General features: G+C 30.4%; 1 long non-coding RNA gene across 1 annotated transcript; it reads right to left on the bottom strand.

The window, feature by feature from the left end:
• Window positions 1-3471: 3471 nt before the first annotated feature.
• Window positions 3472-4399, bottom strand: LOC111086205. The gene is made up of 2 exons (XR_002610955.1): window positions 4280-4399; window positions 3472-3709 (listed from the first exon to the last, which is right to left on the bottom strand). It is a non-coding gene; the product is annotated as an uncharacterized LOC111086205 (long non-coding RNA).
• Between the last annotated feature and the right edge of the window lie 299 nt (window positions 4400-4698).

The raw sequence follows: 4698 nt of genomic DNA, 5'->3' as shown, positions 1-4698 counted from the left end.
TTTCAGAGCTTATACTGAAAAAAGACTGTAGATACATATTTCAGAGCTTATACTGAAAAAAGACCGTAGATACATATTTCAGAGCTTATACTGAAAAAAGACTGTAGATACATATTTCAAAGCGTATACTGAAAAAAGACCGTAGATACATATTTCAGAGCTTATACTGAAAAAAGACTGTAGATACATATTTCAAAGCGTATACTGAAAAAAGACCGTAGATACATATTTCAGAGCTTATGCAAACTGTAATTTGTGTATATGGGTCCTTGTTCAGTGTAAGTTAACCAACTGTTTAATCAACAAGATGTTAGTTAAAAGTTATTAACTATACATATTTATATAAACGGTAAGAGGGCCACTTGCATGTGATCTTACCAGATTTACAAGTCATGATTGTTAAGTCTGTGTATAGATTAATGCTGTTATATTGTGTACATTGTGTAGCCATGGAAAGACCTTTTCTATGTAACTTCATATAAGGTAAATAAAAAATAAATGGTAACGTTATAATGCCAAGAGAAATAAACAGAATGTATTGTTTCTGAATAAATGGTGATGTGTTGACTAAGGTCTACAAAATGTTTTCTTTTAGACAATTTTTAAACTCAGAAAAATATCATCAAAAAGAAGACATTATATTTCTTAAATTCATAATTTAATTGACAGATGATATAACATATCACACTCAAAAACAGGAAAATTAATAAATATTTCAGAATAGTGGCTTTAGCTAGATTAGAGATTCAGATCTTGTGGCTTTGACATACGATGGGAGGATAAAGCAACAGATACGCATTTCATTGAATTACCTACAGTGTCACTATATCTTAGCTATAGGTTAGGATTCAGTGTCACTATATCTTAGCTATAGGTTAGGATTCAGTGTCACTATATCTTAGCTATAGGTTAGGATTCAGTGTCACTATATCTTAGTTATAGGTTAGGATTCAGTGTCACTATATCTTAGCTACAGGTTAGGATTCAGTGTCACTATATCTTAGCTATAGGTTAGGATTCAGTGTCACTATATCTTAGCTATAGATTAGGATTCTAAGCATTTAGCCATTCTTTTAAGGCTGATATCTTAGATTTAGCTAAGGCCACAATGCCTGAATTTTCAATCTAGCTAAAGCCACAGTGTCTAAATATTCAATTTGGTCATAATGCAATGCTGGAACCTACAATTTAAAACACATGGTCTGATTCTCCAACCAAGCTGGTGTAATAACAAATACTGCTGAAGTTAATAATTTTTGTAATTATTGAAGTGCTCATTACCTGTAGATGTGCTAAATCTAGAATTATGGTTCATTTAGTTGTTAAAAAGTACTTAGACAGAAGAAATGTTTGAAAGCGTGTTGTAGAGCTCATGAGAAAATGTAATGAAAATAATGGATATTACGTTCCTCTTACTGCTGAAAAAGTAACCTTCTTCCCTTATCTGTGCTATGTTGTATAATGTCCTGTAACTTTTACCAAACATTTACTACAAGTTAAGTCTGCTAACATATTTTGTTCAGTTTGTGAGGAAGCAATTTTTATTTTATTTGTATTGTGATTTTGTTTATCATTTATGTATTTTTCCTTTTAACAGTTGATTCAACAAATTTTTTTTATTTTCCTCTCCAGTATGGGATCACCCCATTGGACCAACCCTGTGTACGTTCAGTTAATTTTATTTGACTAACGTTCTATAAAATGTTAAGTGGTTTTCAATGGCAGGTTAACTAAATCATTTGAAAAATAATATCAATTCTAGATGTTAAATCAAATCAAACATATTGATTTCAGCTGTAACAAACATTATGTTCATCATTTCAAGAATACAATACAAACAAATTAGAATTAACATGATGAAATGATAAAGACCATTCTCTTGTTACAATAGAATCTTATATCTGTCTTAGTAGTACATAATCCTAGTCAAACGTTGGCACTAAATACACTGTTTGTTAATTATAAAGCTAAAAGTAGGAGACCTCATAGAAAAACATGTATTTTCTTCAGTTTAACATCTCTATATTTATTACATTTAAAAAGTATTTTAAATAATAATAACTGTATGGTGACAGCTAAAAAAAGCTCTCCTAGGGGTTTTGGAAGGTTCAGATATTTCCACATAGAAAAAGTTGATTTTTTAAACCTCTTAATTAAGGGCTGGCTTTGAGGTTGTTGTTTTATTTAATAGTTTTATTTCGTTTAAGAGGACAGGACAGCCTAGATGGACCAATAGGTCCCTTGTTGTCCCTAAAAATTATGTTGTGTGTTAATTTATATATTCATTTTCATATAGCTTTGGAATATTGAATTAAAAAACCCTAATGTTTTTAAAGAATCATAAAATTATGATCAGATTTTGATAAAACAAGATACTTTAGTAGAATTGTATGAAATTTCTTACGTGCTGAAAGCAGATTGAGTGTACATCATTTTACTTATTCATATTGGATCACAGATGTATCTCTAGAAGATGTTTAAGCACATCGTTATTAGCTTTTTTTAAGCCGTTAACTACTCTATGAGTGAACTGTCCGTGAAACACCACTATAAGGGTCACGTCAGTGTTGTTTTCATTATTGTATGCATTACTCAGAAAATATTGTAGGACAAAAAAAGCTAGAAACTTTTGAAATTTTAAGTATATAAAAACGTGAATAACGTAACAGTAAATATGCAGTTTGTGCAATTATACCCTCCCTTCTTCCAGTCCCCTGCTGAGTCAGTGGTACATTTACGTACTTACAACGCTAAATCTTTTGGTTCAATTCCCTCCATTGGATAGGTCCCAGACAGCTTTCTGTAAATTTGCACTAAAATAAACAAACAAACCTTTATATTGATTCTGACCAAGTAGAGAAGGTAATGATAGTGTTGTAAATCAAATTTTATTATTTCATTATAATTTACCTCACTGATTAAAAAGTGGCTTACTAGTTGTTGCTGCTAAGTAAACTACTTAGCTAAGTTGGTAGAGCATTCATTTGGTGTGTGAGAGATCCCGTGTTCAGTTCTATTCATGGAAATTGAAGATATGGGATTATCATAGAAAAACTGGTGCTCAACTACTGGTCACCCCAATACCTAGATGTAAACTCTAAGATGGGTCTTGTTTAAGAGAAGAAAGTCAGAGCTTGAATTGTTTAAAGTGTTTTACTAGCAGTTACTACTAAGTTGGCCTCTCACTCCTAGTTCTTGCCTTACCTGGCCTGAGACAGGTCCCAGGTATCATTTACTTTCAAGTGATCCAAGATTAGAATTACCATCATTTGATGTACATTAATTTTTCCCTAATATATTGTCGCACAACAGTGCTGATATATGTTATCACCTTGGAAATTCCTCGGTTTCTATGGATGTCTACTAAACATTGTTTATAACATTAAAACATGTACATCACATGGTACATATTTTTAAAATGCTTAATGTACATTTCAAGATAATTATAGTGATTCATGGAAAGTAAACATCTCACAATCTGAGTATTTATTTATTTAGTACAAAATAATACTTTAATGGAAAATTAACACTGAAAGGTCTAGAATTTATCAGAAATAGTTATGGTTAAGGAATGAGAAATAACATTTTTTAGTACAATCACTATCTCTTCATTCAATGTATAAAACTAGATTTACAAAACAGCCAACCAGTCATCCTCATCCATCATTACTTCATTAAACCAGTTATCTTCACTTTTGCTGATGGATTCCTAAGATAGTAAAAGTGATTTTGTTTATCATAAAATCTCCTAAGACTAGTACAAATGTAGCCTAAAAGTTATCTTCGTAAAACAAGCCACTCGAAACAATCAGGTTCAAGTTAATTTCCAGTGTCAACTTTAAAAGGATTTCATTCTTACACACATTTAACAGATCCTTAAAACATTGAACTTAAGTTTTCTACCAACATTACATAAATAAACTCTCCCAAAAGATAACTTATACAATATTTTTTCTGACTTAAAAGTAACCAAAATGAACCTAGTAGATGGTAAAAACCAAAATTTTCTACTTTGATAAGCAAAATACAAAATAGAACCTGATTTTAAACTTTCTTTAAAAAAATATTTTTTAGTAAAATAAGAAAATTAGGTTTAAGTATTTGAAGCATTTAGATTAACAAATTATATATTTCATTTTCATTCTGAGATGTGTTTATTAACAAGATAGTGGGCATTAGTTTCATTTAAGGTTATTGAACATCATTAACTGGTGTAGTTCAAAACGATATATTAAAAACGTACAGAAACACATTATTTTTCTACAAATGTAAAATTCACCTTTATCTTGTTTCTGTTTGGACTATTGTGTTGGTTTATATGTTGATCACACTTGTCACCAAGAATTGGAAGCTTTTGATGGATGTTTTCAGTGAAATAATCAAGTTCTTCAACACTTTCATTCTTTCATAAAAAGATGAGATATACATATATTTTAATAAGTGCTTATTTAACAACTCAAATGTTTTCATGTAACAATAATGAAAAATCTGAGAATAACTTTTAATGGTATGAATATAACTAAAATTATTTAGTGTCATTGTTGTTAAGCGCTAAGCTACACAATAGGTTATCTGTACTCTGTCCACCACGGGTTTCGAAACCTGATTTTTTGCATCGTAAGCCTGCTGATTTGCCATTAAACCACTGGGGAGTAATACTAATAGTCATAAACATAAAATTACTCGATACTATAGTGG

This window comes from Limulus polyphemus, unplaced genomic scaffold, assembly GCF_000517525.1.
Source record: "Limulus polyphemus unplaced genomic scaffold, Limulus_polyphemus-2.1.2 Scaffold919, whole genome shotgun sequence".
NCBI classification, from domain to species: Eukaryota; Metazoa; Arthropoda; class Merostomata; order Xiphosura; family Limulidae; genus Limulus; species Limulus polyphemus.
Note: the sequence above shows the minus strand (reverse complement) of the source record. Positions and strands in the feature narration are given on the sequence as shown.